General features: G+C 43.0%; 1 long non-coding RNA gene across 1 annotated transcript in view; it reads left to right on the forward strand.

Annotated features, from left to right (window-relative positions):
- Positions 1-11417, forward strand: part of LOC122459022 — a 67490-nt gene extending 56073 nt beyond the window's left edge. The window contains exons 3-4 of the long non-coding RNA XR_006279436.1: positions 8295-8360; positions 11364-11417. This is a non-coding gene — a long non-coding RNA (uncharacterized LOC122459022). The remainder of the gene's footprint in view (positions 1-8294; positions 8361-11363) is intronic.
- The last annotated feature ends 7565 nt before the right edge of the window (positions 11418-18982 follow it).

Genomic DNA, 18982 nt, shown 5'->3' on the forward strand with positions numbered 1-18982 from the left:
CATCCACTGAAACATTATATAACCAGTGAGTTTCTTTGTAAGCATTCTGTAGTATAAGGGATGGCTGGTAAATGTAAGGCTGTATTATTCTGTCATGTTTGCAGAGAGTTGAATGGTTTTTAGCATTTTTATATTCCTCCTATAATAGTTTCAGGACAATTACTTTAGAGGAATTGAATTAGTCAGTTTTAGATTAAATGACATGGAGTTATCCAGTAAATTGTAACTATTTTTTTTTCCATGGGCAGTCTTGCAAAAAAAAGCCCCCAACACATTCTTAAGTACTTCATGCATTTAAACTGAATAGAGAGATGCTATAGATAGATAGATAGATAGAAAAACTTTGTAAAGTCTGATTTTTACAACAAACTAAAAACGTAGAATAATGATGGTTTTTGGTTTGTTCAGTGCTGTCAAGAGGAGTTATGGTTCCACAATTCTGATGCATAATATGTTGGTTTTGTTTTGGGTGTTTTTGTAGTAATGTTTGAGATGCTGGGGAAGAAAAGACACAAATACTGATAAATGCCTCTAGCCGAACACAAGCACCAATCTGAAATATTATTGGCTTAACAACAAAACCCACAAGGCAAAAAAGGCAAGATCTATCTAAGTCAGATTCTTCAGCAACAGTAAATAGACTTGCCCCCTTTAGAGCACAGACCATAGGTCCTACACAGGTCTTACTGAGCTAGACCAAGGGATTTGCCTCAAACATTTTTGTTGATAGTCCTATTGTAGCAATGTCAGGATACATTTTTTTTAAAACATACCCCTTATGCTTCAGTTGTTTTTCAGATTCCTGGGTTATTCACTTACCCATGAAACTGTTGTGTACCATGAATTATAACCTGACTTTTTCAGCTATAGTTCACAGTGTACAGTGCTTTCATGCAGCATCTGTGGTGTGTGATCACTATGCCGAAGGTACATCTGTATGCTGCTTTGACTTTTTTCCCCAATAGAGAAATGAATAACAGAGGTAAAAGGTTAAACATTCTTTCCCTCTTTGTCTGTGCCTCTCTTGGTGCTAGGCCAATTTTGGACCCAGTATTCTCTCCCTATCAAACCAGCAACTCAACAATTAGTTCCCTCATCTCCTACTGCCTTCTTCCAGAACTGAAGACGAGAGAAAATGAACCCTTCAAAAATACTAACCATATTTCCTCTGGACAGAATAATCTGTTTAATTTCGGATTGGATAACAGAAAAGATGTTTATTTTAAGGTACAGAAGGGTAGGGGGAAATGAATGAATAAAGTTTTTTTTTAAACAGTTCCTAACTGTCAGACAAAGTTTAATATTAGCAGAATTCTTCAGTTAATGATGCCTGAATTGCTAAGGCAGAGTATAAAAGATTATCGTGTTAGTGTGTCTCATTTCAGAGATGCACAGTGGAAAGACACACTCACTTACCTGTATACACACACCACACAACAAAAACACTAACCCAGGAACCTATCCTTGCAACAAAGCCCGTTGCCAACTCTGTCCACATATCTATTCAGGGGACACCATCATAGGGCCTAATCACATCAGCCACACTATCAGAGGCTCGTTCAGCTGCTCATCTACGAATGTGATATATGCCATCATGTGCCAGCAATGCGCCTCTGCCATGTACATTGGTCAAACCGGACCGTCTCTACGTAAAAGAATAAATGGACACAAATCAGACTTCAAGAATTATAACATTCAAAAACCAGTCGGGTGACACTTCAATCTCCCTGGTCACTTGATTACAGACCTAAAAGTGGCAATACTACACCAAAAAAACTTCAAAAACAGACTCCAACGAGAAACTGCTGAATTGTAATTAATTTGCAAACTGGACACCATTAAATTAGGCTTGAATAAAGACTGGGAGTGGAGGGTCATTACGCAAAGTAAAACTATTTCCCCATGCTTATGTTTTCCCCCTACTGTTACTCACACCTTCTTGTCAACTGTTGGAAATGGGCCATCCTGATTATCACTACAAAAGGTTTTGGTTTTTTTCCCTCCTGCAGATAATAGCTCACCTTAACTGATCACTCTCATTATAGTGGATATGGCAACACCCATTTTTTCATGTTCTCTGTGTAGATATATATCTTCCTACTGTATTTTCCACTGCATGCATCTGATGAAGTGGGTTTAGCCCAAAAAAGTTTATGCTCAAATAAATTTGTTAGTCTCCAAGATGCCACAAGTACTACTCATCCCCTTTTCTGTGGGTCAGTTATGGCCAAGTCCTGCAGATTTTGAGAATATACAAAGAGCAACGTCTCAGCTCCTGATGGAATATTCTACTGTCCTTTTAAAATGCTGCTTCTTATTTCAAAACTCCCATTAAGTTTTTTCTTTCAGTGTCACTGTATCCTTCTAACGTGTATCACATGGATTTTTATAATGTCTTATCTCTGCTTATAAGATACACAAAAGCAGTTATCAGAGACTTCATGTAAAATAATCCCCCAATAGATATGACGGCAAAGGGGACTGATTTGGACAATATCGAACCATGCTGGTCTGGGTTTCTTGAGCAATATTCTTTTAGTCAATGACTATGTATAATTCCTCCAGTCCCTAGCAGTAGTCACTGCTAAACTAATAGCCAGATAGGTCATTTAGACCAGAGGTTCTCAAAGTGTGGTCCACAGACCACCAGGGTCTGCAAGCTCCATGCAGGTGGTCCGTGGATAGTTCCCTCTAAGGTGCGCACCTGGGCGGCCGCACATAAGAAAATGAAGGCCCACTCACCTAATTAGTGGAGCCGCACAGGTGTGGATCCACTAATTAGTTGCCTGGACCCTGGAGAAGATGCACATGTAAGGTGAGGTGGTGGCCTTGGGGGGAATAGGTGGGAGGGGGCAGTGGGGTGAAAACAGGGGGTGGGGGGAATTTGGGACATGCAGGGCTGCAGCGGCCAGAGAAAGAGGTGACTTTCCCCAGCTCCAGGGCTGCAGCTGCCCGGGAGAGACAGCCCTCCTTCCCAGCCACAGCAATGTGGCTGCTGTGGTGGAGGAGAGACCCCCCTCCTTCCCAGCCCCAGCTCAGGGGCTGCTGCAGTGGGGGAGAGAGGGAGAGACCCCCCTCCTTCCCAGCCCCAGCTCAGGGGCTGCCACGGCAGGGGAGAGAGGGCCCATCCATCACATTAGAAAGGTAAGACTACTGATATTAAATTAGGAGTTATGTGTTTTTATTTGTAGAAATAAAAACATTTATTACTAAGTTTTTTTTGTATAGCGCTTTTATCCAAAGTGCTTTACAATAGTTAGCTAACAGTACAAACAACATTTGGAAATATCACTAAGTGGTCCGCCGAGACCCTCAGCAATTTTCAAGTGGTCTGCAGGAATAAAAAGGTTGAGAACCACTGATTTAGACTCATTGCGTTACACACGCTGACTCTGTCATATAAGGCTGGATGAATGCACAACATCTGTAGTAAAAATATGAAATGAAAATGTCAACAGATTAATTAGGAAGGCTATAACACGGCACAGAAGACATTGGTCTTTATATAGGTATTGGCCCATATTGAGTTTAGTTTGATTTGTTTGTTTTTAGTTAGGCACTTTTGGACATTTTTTTTCTTAAAAGAACACAAACAAAAAATAGTGCCCCAGATTGTTGCTGTAAGTGACTGTTTATGACCGGTGTATGTAGAAGGTTTGCTTGCTAGCGGTAGCTGTCACAAGCAAACTAACTATATATTAATACACACACATGCTGCAGAAGATTATGGTGTTTTTCCCCTGTATATTAAATGCTACTGGTTTTTAATCTTTGCTACATGTTTAGCGCAAAAATCTGAATTAAGAGCTACATAATCAGCTAATTCCTCTTTACGGCATGGGTGCAAGATGAGTTCACAAAATTAAAAGATCTTATTAAAATAAATTAATGTTAACCTAAAATCACACTGTGTTCCTGAACAATCACACCACCTGTTCCAGAGGCATTAATGTTGTCCCTAATAACCTCAACTTAATGACTCCACGAGGGAGCAAGTTAAACAACAGGAGTACTTGTGGCACCTTAGAGACTAACAAATTTATTAGAGCATAAGCTTTCGTGAGCTACAGCTCACTTCATCGGATGCATTTGGTGGAAAAAACAGAGGGGAGATTGATATACACACATAGAGAACATGAAACAATGGGTTTATCATACACACTGTAAGGAGAGTGATCACTTAAGATAAGCCATCACAAGCAGCGGGGGGCGGGGGGGAAGGAGGAAAACCTTTCATGGTGACAAGCAAGGTAGGCTATTTCCAGCAGTTAACAAGAATATCTGAGGAACAGTGGGGGGTGGGGTGGGGTGGGGGGGAGAAATAACATGGGGAAATAGTTTTACTTTGTGTAATGACTCATCCATTCCCAGTCTCTATTCAAGCCTAAGTTAATTGTATCCAGTTTGCAAATTAATTCCAATTCAGCAGTCTCTCGTTGGAGTCTGTTTCTGAAGCTTTTTTGTTGAAGGATAGCCACTCTTAGGTCTGTAATCGAGTGACCAGAGAGATTGAAGTGTTCTCCAACTGGTTTTTGAATGTTATAATTCTTGACGTCTGATTTGTGTCCATTCATTCTTTTACGTAGAGACTGTCCAGTTTGGCCAATGTACATGGCAGAGGGGCATTGCTGGCACATGATGGCATATATCACATTGGTAGATGCGCAGGTGAACGAGCCTCTGATAGTGTGGCTGATGTGATTAGGCCCTATGATGGTGTCCCCTGAATAGATATATGGACAGAGTTGGCAACGAGCTTTGTTGCAAGGATAGGTTCCTGGTTAGTGGTTCTGTTGTGTGGTGTGTGGTTGCTGGTGAGTATTTGCTTCAGATTGGGGGGCTGTCTGTAAGCAAGGACTGGCCTGTCTCCCAAGATCTGTGAGAGTGATGGGTCGTCCTTCAGGATAGGTTGTAGATCCTTGATGATGCGTTGGAGAGGTTTTAGTTGAGGGCTGAAGGTGATGGCTAGTGGCGTTCTGTTATTTTCTTTGTTTTGCCTGTCCTGTAGTAGGTGACTTCTGGGTACTCTTCTGGCTCTGTCAATCTGTTTCTTCACTTCAGCAGGTGGGTATTGTAGTTGTAGGAATGCATGATAGAGATCTTGCAGGTGTTTGTCTCTGTCTGAGGGGTTGGAGCAAATGCGGTTATATTGTAGAGCTTGGCTGTAGACAATGGATCGTGTGGTGTGATCTGGATGAAAGCTAGAGGCATGTAGGTACGAATAGCGGTTTCCGATATAGGGTGGTGTTTGTGACCATCGCTTATTAGCACCGTAGTGTCCAGGAAGTGGATCTCTTGTGTGGACTGGTCCAGGCTGAGGTTGATGGTGGGATGGAAATTGTTGAAATCATGGTGGAATTCCTCAAGGGCTTCTTTTCCATGGGTCCAGATGATGAAGATGTCATCAATGTAGCGCAAGTAGAGTAGGGGCATTAGGGGACGAGAGCTGAGGAAGCATTGTTCTAAGTCAGCCATAAAAATGTTGGCATACTGTGGCGACGTCAAGAATTATAACATTCAAGAACCAGTTGGAGAACACTTCAATCTCTCTGGTCACTCGATTACAGACCTAAGAGTGGCTATCCTTCAACAAAAAAGCTTCAGAAACAGACTCCAACGAGAGACTGCTGAATTGGAATTAATTTGCAAACTGGATACAATTAACTTAGGCTTGAATAGAGACTGGGAATGGATGAGTCATTACACAAAGTAAAACTATTTCCCCATGTTATTTCTCCCCCCCCCACCCCACTCCCCACTGTTCCTCAGATATTCTTGTTAACTGCTGGAAATAGCCTACCTTGCTTGTCACCATGAAAGGTTTTCCTCCTTTCCCCCCCCCCCCGCTGCTGGTGATGGCTTATCTTAAGTGATCACTCTCCTTACCGTGTGTATGATAAACCCATTGTTTCATGTTCTCTGTGTGTGTATATCAATCTCCCCTCTGTTTTTTCCACCATATGCATCCGATGAAGTGAGCTGTAGTTCACGAAAGCTTATGCTCTAATAAATTTGTTAGTCTCTAAGGTGCCACAAGTACTCCTTTTCTTTTTGCGAATACAGACTAACACGGCTGCTACTCTGAAACCAGTTAAACAACAGTATCTATAATTCAAAGCAAAGTAGCAGTTCCAAGGATTTGCTTGGCTTCAGTGCTCAGTTAGACGTTGTCTCTGGTATTTACATGACACCAGTTACCACAGTTTCTGAGCCCCTCATGCTCTTCAATGTATTTATCTTCATAACATCTGTGAAGTAGGGAAGTGCTATTATCCACATCTTTGCAGAGGAGAAATGGAAGCACAGCCTGATTAAGTGACTTGCCCAGAGTTACATAGGAAGGCTGTGGCAGAGCAAGGGATCTCCTCGGTCCTAGGGTAGTACCCATCCTTCCCCTCTCTGTATCAAATGCCCAGGCCCCCTGTCATTAACTGTTGGAGAAGCTTAAAAAACTTTTTAAACTTGCTCCACTTCTTTAAAATTATGATTACAATAGCTATCTACATATAAATGGCTATGTAGCTGTTTGCTCCTTACTGCATATAATATTAGCATCCATGCAGGCAGCTATTGCAACACCCAAACTGAAATACATAGCCAGAACAGAAGATACAAAATGTGAATCTTTCATTCTATACATGATGACATGCTCTTAACTTTAAAGTCCAACATATAAAGTGTATTTTACACGATTTTTTTGTTTAATGCTTGTATCATTTTTTAAGCCTTCACATTCAAAACCATCCACTAATGAATTACCAGTTTTGACTTATCTCCAGTTAAGTTTTGCTTGTTAAAGTGCAATAGATATGTTGCTTTGTATAATGAAGATCTTTTCAGGATTAATGTTGTTTGATTAATTGTTAGTATATGTGGCCTTAATGACATTGCAGAGGAGAATCTGGCTTTGGCAGGGTTAGTAAGTCATTGAGCATCTTTTCTTTTCCAGTCCTACTCTTCTGCTTTGACTCTTTACTTTTGCTGCCTTTTCATTTGTATTTTAACTAGTTTCTGTTGCTTACATATTCTGTTTGGAATATCTTTCTGAGATCTCAACTGTATTTAATGTGTTGTTCCACCCAGTCTCATCTTCATTCACTCATTCCTATTCTTTATTGCTGCTGTCTTCAGTTACTCTTCTCCTGCCAAGCATAGCATGTTGATTTATTTTGTAACTATTACTGAGCCTCTCCAAGTTAAGCCCAACCATTATTTCCTTCAGGAGGAGACAATTTTTTGCTCCAAACAGTGAATTGGCATTTCTGTTTCCATCCACAAAAGAAAATCAGCATTGATTTCTTATGAAGAACAGTATTTTATGTAATTGACTCTGAACTGCAAATGTGAGCAACCCAGGACATGTAGAGTTAAGGTTGCCTTTTGCAAACAAAGAACCCAAACTTAAACTCTGCCTCCAAGGATACGCTAGCCTACCATTTTCCTTTGTTTGCATGCTGAGTATTGAAAATGTGTATCACAGCACATAGATTTTGTATTTTGTTTTATGTGCTAGTCTGATATTAAATGTGGTGATTTTTCATCTAATTAACAATTAAATGTGTGATCTTGGCATATGAAGTGTATATATGGAGACATGCTAGCTCTTTGGAGAATTGGCTGTCACATGAAATCATAGGGACTGATTCTATGAGGTGCTGTAAATCTCTGATGAGGTGCTGATGGCCAGATTTGTAAAGGTATTTAGGTGCCTAAATTTGAAATCAGTGGAAGTTAGTGCCTAAAATACTTTTAAAAATCTGTCCCTGAGTGCCTTTGGCACCTTGCAGGATTGGGCTCTTAATGAAGAATGTGTGTTTTGGGGGCAGGGGGTGTGAACGATTGCCTTTAGTATGTTATTTTTCTCATAAGGAATCTCAAATTATTGTATGCGTACTGTATACAACTCTAAAGCAGCCCATCCACTCTATGGTTATGAGTGAGACATTCTAGTTTTTGTGATAAAATAAAACTGTTTATTATGGATGTGCAAAGTGTTAATTTTTGATTTCAGTGCAGTACTAGGAGAGCGGAATTAAGGTCTATTGAGTGCCTTTTTGAAATGCACCCTTGACTCTCACTTTACTGGGGTTCTAATATTTACTTTTTTTAGCTCTAATGTTCTTGAAAGAAATATGCTCTCATGCCTTTACAACTTTCTACTTTCCTTTGAAGTGATTTGTGTAGAAATTTTTTTTACTTTACAAAATTGTCATAATCTGGTACCAAGGAGTGAAGAAGATGGCTAAGGTGGTGGGCAAAGTGCTTCCCACACTCCAACTTTTTGACTTCCTTAGATCTGGAAGAAGGGAGCTCATCTCCTGAAGACATGAGCAGATGAAAAAGAATAGAGCTATATCTGGGTAAGTGAATAAGCCCCATGAGAAGTCTTATGAAAGATGTCAGGTTACACAAATCCCTACAAGCTGTAGTGGCTTGTCATCCTCTTTAGGCCTTATGCTGATGGGACACTCTGAGCAATATCACTTCTCTGTCTTCTCCATCCAGTTTAGCAGAGAGAAGTCCCACTGGTACAAGCCACAGAAGACCTCAAGAGGTCCACAAGCAGGATGACTAAGTTAGAACTGGGGTGGGGGCATAGAGCACTCCCCTCCTTCCTGTAGATTGTATCAAATCTGCAAGAGATGCAAACCCCCAGCAAGCCTTGAAAGGCTTGTTGACTCATTACATGAGCCTTAAGACATTAGTTAAATCCACCTACCTACCTTCATGAATCTTAGGAGCCTTGGGCTTCCTCCAAAGGGCCTTTTAAGGGAAAAATAATCTCTTATCTATTAACTAATCCTCCTATATGATTGGCCTATACTAAGCCCACTCGCTCTCTCTCTCTCTGCAAGAAGAGGGGCTAGAGATTCACTGTTTTGGAATAAAAATATAGGTATGCAGCAGTCATTTTGATATCTTATGCTAAGTTCACCAGAATGGAAGTTCCCTGGTGTCAGGCCACCAGGTCAAAGGCAGTCAGGCCTAGTGGTTGGAGTCCAAATGCCAAGAATACCAGGTCAAAGTGGAGTCAGAGCCAGGGACCAGAGCCAGAGGTCAGAACTGAAGTCAGGGTCTGAATGCCAGAGCCAAGGGTTAAGACAGAGTCAGAACCTATAAATAGTTAATAAATATCAGAAAAATCTCAGACCTTCAAATTATGATAGACTGGAAAATGTGAAACAACTTTTACACAAGAATTTAGAACTGTTTATTTAAGTCTTCTTTCTTATATTTATTCTTCTGCATCCTCAGGTGCATAAGGCATCCATCAGTTTCTGCCATTTATTTTAGTCTTGTGTTGGTCTCTTCAGGCTTCCAAGTGTCATGTTAATGGATTTGGCGTCTTTCTCTATTGTTCTTCATAATGTTTCTCTAGGTTGCTTTCTTTTTCTCTCCCTGGGTGGTGTCCATATTATCACTTGATGTAGAAATTCATGTTAGCAGTATGTTAAAAGCAGTATAAATATGTCCATTGTTATTGTCTTACAATGTTTGAGGCTTTAGGTTGGTTTGCTGTACTTAGAATTTTTGATGTAGCAGGAAACTCTTTCCCAATGGACTCTAAAGATCTTCCACAGGGTTTCACTTTGCAATGAATGAGTTTTTGTTTATTTAATAGACAGCTTAAAGATAAAACATCTAGATCTCAATAATTTTCAGTGTGTATCACATTTTAATACAGAGACTTTCTTGTGGATTACCTTCCTTCACATTCGCAGTTGCACGGACCACGTTCTCCAATTGGCAATTGCTGGGAGAGATGGTAGAGATTATATCTGCCCCTAAGATTGGGGACACTCAACGACCATTGACAACCAAATTTATAACCTGGGGTCTGGCTTAGGGTGACCAGACAGCAAGTGTGAAAAATTGGGATGGGGGTGGGTGGTAATAAGAGCCTATATAAGAAAAGAGCCCCAAATATCGGGACTGTCCCTACAAAATAAGGGCATCTGGTCACCTTACTCTGAAGTATCTGTGATCAAGCAAGTGTTTGGTCAGCTACATCTGATTTGACTGCCTTATCTTTCAGATGTAGATCTTGTTACCATCATCCATGCCTTCAAGACTTGACTATTGTAATACACTCTGCATGGGGCTACAATTTATTTGAAACAGATATTTTATTTTAAGTAATTTCTTATTTGTCTTTAAAGATTGTTATAACATTCTTTGCAAAGTTTAAATGAATGATTTTATGTAGAATTCTAGAACTTACGTCAAATGACAATTTTCAAAGTCTTATTACACAGGAGAAAATTTTTGGTTTACTATTCCTTTTTGGTACTGATATGAAACTGTTGTTGCCTAATACAGGTCTTGATTAATTTGCCAGTCAAGCTGTCTAGCAATCTAAAAGGTTATGGGACTTTCAATGATAGTTAAACCAAAAGTAATTCTAAAGTTAGAAATGTAGACATTTAAACAGTAACTGAATTAAATCTTGAAATATCAGTTGAATTAAAAATTGCCTTCTGAGACAATAATTCATAGCCAACTCTTTTTCTGAAGTATGTCCTTAATGAGTCGTTACTTTAATCAAATGTTTAAACAGTGTAAACTCATGAATTGATGAGCTGAGTTAATGAATACTCCTGTCTCTTGACTGAGATGCTGTCAGCTTTATATGATATCACAAATCGTACTTTTATGCTGCAAGGTGTTAATGGCTGCCATCAGTCACAGATCTGATTAAAGTTGATGGGTGTATTAATCATCCTTCACTCAATCAGGCTAAATAGAAGGGGCATTTAATTGCTCTTTATGTAGTGATAGCTGAAATACAACCCACTGTCCAAGTCACTGGGCCTCAGAGATTCTAAGGCCAAAGGGGACCTTTGTAATCATCGAGTCTGATTCCCTGTATAGCACAGGCCATAAAACTTCCCCCAAATAATTCCTAGAGCAGGTAATTTAGAAGGACATCCAATCTTGACTTTAAAATTGTCATGGAGAATCCACCACAACATTTGGTAAATTGATCCAGTGGTTAACTACTCTCACCATAGAAAAAATTACACCTTATTTCCAGTTTAAAATGGTAAGGCCTGAGCAAGAACTTATCTAGGGAGAATAAGAGGGGTTTCCCTGTGATGAATTGCAAAATGCAGTGGTTAGGGGATTGATTGGTTGTAGTTGTGTGAGGCAGAAAGCAAGAGAAACAGTGGTATGTGGGCCTCGGAGAAAGCTGAGACACAGCATCTTTTGGGGACGTTACTCTCTGGAAAGGAAGACTTAGATGTTTGGTTGTTGTTTTTTTTTATGTTCATGGAAGCAGGACTTTGTGCACAGGCTTTGTAAGGGAACAGGGTTGCACCAAAGAAATACCTGATTCGCATAATCAATTTCTCTTCCTACAGGATACAACCTGGCAAGGCCCCAAATATTGGCTGACTGCTTGGGCCAAAGTGACAATGATGATATCTGAAAGTTCTCTAGTTGCTCCATGAATGCTTTCTTTTGTGCTGTATCTAAACAGTTTCCTATTAAAGTAGTGCCCTGATGAACTAGCATAATAAATTTTCCCATCTCAGAATTTAACCACTTAATGAGTCAATTATTTCTAGACAGCTGAGGTGAAACTTACTAGTGAAACAAGCACACATCAAGCATGTAAATCAATGGTGTCCAACCTGTGGCCCAGGGCCCACTTGTGACCCTCAATGGGGACTGTGTTAGGAAGAAAATTTCTATTTGATTAAAAATTGAAAAGAAGTTTTTTGAGGCATGCCCTGCAATTTGTAAATGGAATATTTGAACAAGCCCAATCATTATGGCCATGTCTACACTATAAACTTTGGCTAATACAAAGTGTGTCACATAAAGATGCCGCAGCTAGCATATCGCTCATGTGCATGCATACTTGGCCCCTTGCGTTGGCCCTGCACATGCTCACCAGGAGTGCCGGTGTCGTTGAACAGTGCAGTGCATCATGGATAGCTATCCCAGTGTGGAATTCACCACTGTCCGGTGAACTGTTTTTGAGAAGTATTGGTGGTACATGGTGGGGCAGAAACAAGTCACTCAGGGCTGGGAGCAAGGGGTCAACTTAATGCAACTTTCTCCATCCTATAATGTCATCCATATCCGATCATTTTTGTACCTGTTTTAAAAATCCCATGTACCTGCCCAGCCATCCTTTCTGCCTCCCATCACTCACCGAAGCATGGAACCTGCACAGCTCTGCGCTATTGTCATGAGCATTTCAAGCATAGGATACACCATCCTCCAGTATTGGCAGAGCAGCAAGAAGAACCGTGTCAGTGGGGAACATGACTATGTTGTGGAGTACAGATTTCTGTGACATAGTGAAAACCAATTCAAGGTCATTGGTGGTATTCACGGAGCAACTGCAGATGGTGGAGCACCACTTCTGGTCCGGAGAAACGAGCACTGCCTGCTTGGATCATGCTGTAATGCAGGCTTGGGATGATGAGCAGTCACTGCAGAACTTTCAGATGTGAAAGGCTATGTTCCTGGATCTGTGTGCTGAGCTCGCCCCAGCCCTTCAGTGCAGGGATACCAGAATGAGAGCAGCACGGACAGTGGAGAAGTGAGTGATGGTCGCATTTATACTTGCAAGGCTAGATTGCCTATTATGGGACTGGCCCACCTTGCCCCAAAGTATATAAAAAGAAAGCACTGCTTTCCTATGATTATGCAAACATTGGTGGGACACTGGAGATGCTTCACTGACTTCAGTGTTGGCTGGTCAGGTCTGTTCAGAAAGCTGAAAGCAGAGACATTCTGTCCCAACTAGTAGATTACTATTGGCAATATTGAAATATCAATAATGGTTTTAGGGGACCCCGCCTACCCCTTGCCCATGAAGCCAGATGCTGGTCACCTCAAGAGCACCAAGAAAATATTCTGCTACCAGCTCAGCAGGTGCACGATAGCTGAATGTGCTTTTGGTAGATTGAGGAGACAATGGCATTAATTACTCACAAGAGTGGATCTCTGTGAGAAAAATATTTCAATGGTTATAGCTGCCTGCTGTAATAATAATATGCTTCCGGGATAATATCTGTGAGGCAAAGGGGAAAAATTTCAGCCAGGGTGAAGGTGGAGTGACTGGCTGCTGGGTTTGAACAGCCAGACACAAGGGCTATTACAAGAGCTCAGTGCAGAGCTATAGAATGCAGGGAGGCCTTGAAAGAACACTTTAAGAGTGAGCCACAATATTGCAATGTAGTGGACTGTGCTCTATCTGGCTGTCGCGTGTAATTCACACCTGTCACCTTTTGGGATGGGGCACAGGTTGTTATAGGCCCACGGTCAGGTTTGTGTGACCCCTCTGGGTTTCAGAGTAATGTGGCATAACAGCCAAAGGCAATCTATCACCTTCTCTATCAGGGCGGTGTTGTCTAACGGTCAGAGTCCCTCTCGCCGCCATCTCTCTCACAACTGTGTGGCCTAGCAGCCAGAGTCAGCAGAGTTGCCCTCACAATCAGGGCTATGCGGCCTAGCAGCCAGACTCAATAGAGCTGGTGAAACGGGCCACCACCCCATGGTGGGGAGCGGCCAGGATATGGGGACCTGGGCCCTCCCTCTCTACCAGGTCCCAACCCATGGCCCTATCGATGGTGGGGTTGCCCGCCACCAGCTCATCAGGGATCCGTCCGAACCACATCAAGCTAGTCTCTTGTTCTCCCACCACCTCCCCAGATTACTTCCTACCCGCTTCTCCGCTGCTTGTGTTCTCATGGTTCCCCCATTCTCTCCTCCCTTTATGGCATCCAGAGCCTGGGGGTCATGGGTTGCTGTCATCTGGCTGGCCTCCACATCGTGAAGTGCTGGCAGTCCTTCAGCAGGAGCCTGCAGCACACCTCCTTCCTCTCCGGTGGTCAGCCCCAAATGAACTGGGCTGCTCCCTTTTATACCTGGCCTCCAGCCAGAGCACACCCAGCAGGGTTGAGGGGATGTGGCCTCCTCGGCCCAAAGAAAGGATTTTACCCCTGTTGTCCCAGTGTGGGGCATGCATGCCCCATCACACTGACCCTTCAGTTTTGGGGCCTGTTAGAAATTGTGTGGTGCTTGGTGTACATATGAATATCACACTGTCAGTGTACCTATCAATTTTATGGTGCTTGCTGTACATTTATGATTATTACACTATTTGCCACTGATCCTATAGGTTGCGTCACACTGTATGGTAACAAGTGAGAACCTTCAGTACTGCTGTACACTCTGCAGCATATGTAGGGAACTAATAAAGATGAGTTATTTTCCAAAGAATTTAATTTTATTGACTAACAAAACCAGTGCAAAGAAAATTCTGTGCAATTTAAAAGAAAATATATTAAAAACTTAACTTAACAAGGGGAAGGAACATTCATGTCCATTTTGGCTCTACATACACTGACCTGTGAAAGGCCACAGTTGCTGTATGCGAAGCTGTGGCTGTCCTTACTGTCCCCTGGGGTGGAGTAGTAAGGATAGGGATGTGGCCTCTGATGCCATGTGGAATATTAAGAACGGGTGTCGGGAGGTGCTAAAATGGAGTTCTCCGTGTACTGCAAAGGGAGGTAAGCCTGGGATTGTTAAATCTGTAGGTCCACAAGAGTCTGCAGCGTCTGTATATGCTGCTAGAGAAGCCCATTATGTCCTGAAGTATCTCCCTCTCCTTTTTCTGCTGGGACTTTCTTCTGTCTGGTCTTTCCTTCTCCATACAATCTGCAGTATTCACCCTCCAGGCCCTCTGCTTGTGGTCCGATGCAGCACTGGCTTGCAGAATCTTGCTGAACATTTTGTCCCAAGTCCTTTTCTTTCTCCTTATCTGGCTCATGCATTCCATGGGTGTGGACTGGGAATCCCTCAAGGCCGCAACCACAGCAGCTGCAGATAAAACAAACAGTCGTACCATGTCAATATAGTCTGTCAGGGGCTTCGCTCCACTCTCCGCTCAGTGACACCTCCTTGTGCTCATCTAGGGAATTAGTTTGCCATTGTCTGCACCCTGTCTAGTGGTCACTCAGCCCATTACCTCAGTCACTCATTCTGTGGCCCCTCTCTCGCTGGTCTAGAACTACAGCACCTCTACTTTGTGGCTTAGCCCACTGGCCAAGTCACCATTGTCCTTTCCTTCTGAGGTATCAAAGTCTCTCAGGACCCACTGTCCCAAGCAGTCTTTCCTCTCACTGCCCCCGAACTGCGCCACTGTCCAGTGACTGGTAGGGGAACCCAGGCCTGCCTCTACACTGGGTTCCAGCCCAGGGCCCCTACAACAAGCAGTCAAGGTCTGCGCAGTTGTATCCCTTACTGCTGAATCACCGAGCTACTTTCTATCTTGCCTTCTGTCACCCTAACAGAGACTGTAGCCTCTTTCTCTGCAGCCCCCCTCTACACTCGGCTACTGGGCTTTATACAGGCCCCTCCTGGTCCTGTCCAGCTGAGCCTCATCTCTAATTAGTTCTCACTCCCTGGCTTCTCCTTCAGGTGCAGATTAGGTGGATAATTGGCCCACCTACCCACCTTAATTCCTTCAGGCCTTGTGTGGGGTGGACACCCCCATCATATTGTCACAACAGGAAGTGAAAGTTAAGGTTCACAACTTAGTTCCTCTGAAGTTTTATACTAGGTCCTTGCTCACAGCATCAATGGATCCCTGGTTGCATGTCTCCCATCCTCCTCGTTTACCCCTCCTCATCACTGTTCACACCAGTGATCTGTGTCTTGGACTTCGGAGGTATTGACTGTGGTCTGCGGGGTGGTGGTGGGGTCTCTGCCAAGTATGGCATGTAGTTCTTTGTAAAAGTGGCAGGTCTGAAGCTTGGCACTGGTGTGTCAACACCCTGGCCTTCTGGTATGCCTCCCACAGCTCCTTTGCCTTCACATAGCACTGCTGCTGGTCCCTGTCATACCCCTTCTTTTGCATCCTCCATGCAATCTGCTCACAGATGTCCATATTTCTATGGCTGATCTGGAGCTGTGCCTGCACAGCCTCTTCTCCCCACAGTCCCAGGAGATCAAATATGTATTGTCTACTCCAAGCCAGAATGCATCTGGATCATGTAGCTGGCTTGGTCAGCTGGGCAATTGCACACAACAGTGGAGGGCTGCTAGGTATGCTCACCAAGCTGAACAATCAGGAAAAGGCATTTCAAAAATTTGCAGGGTTTTAAAGGTGGTAGAGGTGGGGTTTCTGTTCCTATGACCCCTGGGCAGTGGAATTCACAATTGTGAGCAGAGTGATCAGTATTAGGCATTGTGGGAAAGCTTCTGGAGGACTGTTAGGGTTCACATAGGTCACACAGTGTCTACAATTGTGCCTCATCGATTTGAGTACATCAGTGATGGCTCAACATTGCACAGAAAGGTGGTGTTACTGCGTTGCCATAATGGAGCACTTACATCAGTGGGAGACAAATTTAAGTTTAGATCCATGCACAACAAAGTCAATGCCAGGCATCTAATTTTGTAGTGTAGACCATGTCTAAAGGGAAGGGTATATGACAGTGCCTCCCTAGCAGCAGCTCTGTTGTCCTTTCCCTACTGTAGCTTCTCATCAGCTGTCCTGTCAGTCACCATCTATATAGCAATGGAGGGACAAGAGATTAACTTTGGCTGCTACTATGATGCCCTTCTGGTTTGTGGAAGTCCCAAGAAGAGCAGGGCAGGAGTTTGACTCCCTCAGTGTTGCCTGTTCCAGCTGTTTCACTTTGTATGAAGTACTTAATGATCAGTGGGTCAGGGAAAGCATGAGAATAACCCTATAGCCCAGGAGTAAGGGCACTCACCTGGGAGGGGGCAAACCTGAGTTCAGATCCCTGCACCACATCAACCAGAGGAGGATTTGGCAGTGAGTCACCTAAATCCCTTCATGGATCTAGCCCTAAAACTTTAAAGGAAGGCACAGATATCTGCAATAATGAATTTTTCAATGAAAGTTTCCAAGGGAAATTTAAGTTCAGAATTGATATGATTTGTATTTTAGATCCCCGTGATGGGGCATCTGCCCCACACTGGCCCATAAGAGATAATCGAGCCCTAGGGATGCTGTGCAGGAGGCAGCCAGTTCGAGAGGGCCTGTGAGGAGCAGCCAATCAGGGCTGTGCCAGCCCATATAAGAAGGGCTGCAGGGCAGAGCAGCTTCTGTAGCTACCTGGAGCTCGAGGGGGAAGAACAGGCTCCTAGCAAGAAGAAGGAGCTCTGGAACCCTGGACAGAGCAATGTTGCCAGCAGGGACCAGGAAAGCTAGAGAGAGCTCCTGGCTGGCTGCTAAGGCTGGCATGCTGAGGCCCTGAGATAAAGGTGAAGAAGGTGCTAGGGCTGCGGGGAAGTGGCCCAGGAAAATAGACTGAGGGGTTCAAGAGGACACAGCATGTGGCTGCCATCTATAGGGTCCCTGGCCTGGGTCCCCCCGACACCACTCGCCATTGTGGAAGTGACTGGATCATTGGACTGCAATAGTGTGAGCCCAGAATGTGGCACAGCCAGAGGGTGGTGTCCTGAAGAGGATACCGAGGTTCTTGGAGTGACATGGGTCCAGGGGAAGAAGTGATGGCGGGCGAGACACCACCAAGAGTTGACATACTGACCTGTGGAGCTGATCCGCAAGATGACCAGGAGGAGGTGCTAGCGTGGTGAGTCGAACCCCATCACAACCCCATTAACTAATTGTTAGTAAACTAATTATTTTTCTGCTGCATTCAGAGCTGCTGAATAGGTAACAGGATCATGAAAATTCCTACTTTTCCTTAAAACATTTCCCCGTTACAATCATAAATCTGAATCTCCAGGCTATCTTTACGAATATCACCTTGAAAAGTCCAGGGGCTATATTCTGTGCTTTGCCTCCTGGAAAGTGCAGTTGCAGAAGGGGAAAAAATATGGCTTAAAGATACCTTCACATCATCTAGGTTGTGTCTGCACAGGAGAGAGTGCAAAGCAGTAAATAAGGGCCCCACATTTGGCCCCAGATACTTTGCAGGTGATTTAGTGATAAATGCTACCTGTAGCTCTCATGAATCTCTCTAACCAGGAAGCCCAGTTTTTGATAGTTCTGACAGGAATTGCAATTTTTAAAATGTCTATTCACAAAAATAAGCAAGAGCAGTTCACTACATCTAAAGCTTACTAGTTGTGCTGGTAGTTACTAGCTGACTAGTAGATCTTTGCAAAATCACCCTGATAGAGGCAGTGTGTTGCAGTTTGTAAAGGCTTGTAACATGCAGCCTTTAAAGGGCACTTTTTGAGACTCAGAACCTTGTGGAGGCAGTCAAGTTTAAAAAGGTAAATCACGGTGTATAAATACTGCTGAGAATTGTGTGATTATGGGAGACTTTAATTTCCCAGATATAGACTGGAGGACAAGTGCTACTAATATTAGTAGCACCAAGATATTTCTGGATGTGATAGCTGACAGATTTTATCAACAAATAGTCACTGAACCAACAAGAGGTGATGCCATTTTAGATTTAATATTGGTAAGTAGTGAGGACCTCATAGAATAACTGGTTATAGAGGACAAACTTGATTCAAGTGATCATGAGTTAATTCAATTTAAACTAAATGGAAGGATAAACCAAAAGTTGTCTGCGAATAGGATCCTTGATTTTAAAAGTGCAAACTTTAAAAAATTAAGGAAATTAGGGATGAGGATTGGACTGAAGAACTCAAGGATTTGAATTTGGAGGAGGTTTGGAATTGCCTCAGTTTTGAATAAAGGTAATGAGGAGCTTGGGGGAAGTGGCAGGATGGCTAATGGGAACAAGAATACAGAAGTTGAAATTATCACATCCAAGGTGGAAGCCAAACTCAAACAGCTTAATGTGACCAAATCAAGGGGCCTGAATAATCTCCCATCCGAGACCATTAAAGGAACTGGCACATGAAATTGTAAGCCCAATGGCAAGGTATGACTGGGGTCCCAGTGAGGGCCAGCTGAGGTCACTCAATTAGGGTGAACTGCAAAGAATGGGGCAGATAATCCCAAAAGCTGGTGGATATTTTCAATACTTAGATTTACCAAGACACC

This window comes from Dermochelys coriacea, chromosome 2 (assembly GCF_009764565.3).
Source record: "Dermochelys coriacea isolate rDerCor1 chromosome 2, rDerCor1.pri.v4, whole genome shotgun sequence".
In the NCBI taxonomy this organism is placed as follows: domain Eukaryota; kingdom Metazoa; phylum Chordata; order Testudines; family Dermochelyidae; genus Dermochelys; species Dermochelys coriacea.